This window comes from Trachymyrmex cornetzi, unplaced genomic scaffold (assembly GCF_001594075.2).
Source record: "Trachymyrmex cornetzi isolate Tcor2-1 unplaced genomic scaffold, Tcor1.1 scaffold39, whole genome shotgun sequence".
Taxonomy (NCBI): Eukaryota; Metazoa; Arthropoda; class Insecta; order Hymenoptera; family Formicidae; genus Trachymyrmex; species Trachymyrmex cornetzi.
Window position 1 is genome coordinate 533256 of NW_017298640.1, and position 337 is coordinate 533592.

The following is a 337-nucleotide window of genomic DNA, read 5'->3' on the forward strand; positions in this document are numbered from 1 at the left end:
TTTGTGTCAAGTGTGTCGACTGTGTCTCCTAAAAGGAAAGCAGCCTATATTATTTTCTCAGGTTAGTATAGGTACCCATAGGAATGCAGAAGAGATGCCTATGGGAATTAAAGGCCTATAGGATACTGCATCTTGACGTACAGGAATATGTAGGTCCATATAGGACAGAAATGTGTATACATCATTATCCTATGGTAGCCTATAGGCACTTTCAGTCTCCATGGGGTATCTCCCCACTGTCTTACATATGCCTACATGTTATGTTGGATTCACACTGCATCCGATTTGCGTCGTATGACGCTCTGCAACCAATCAGAAAACAGGATTCCGATGATAC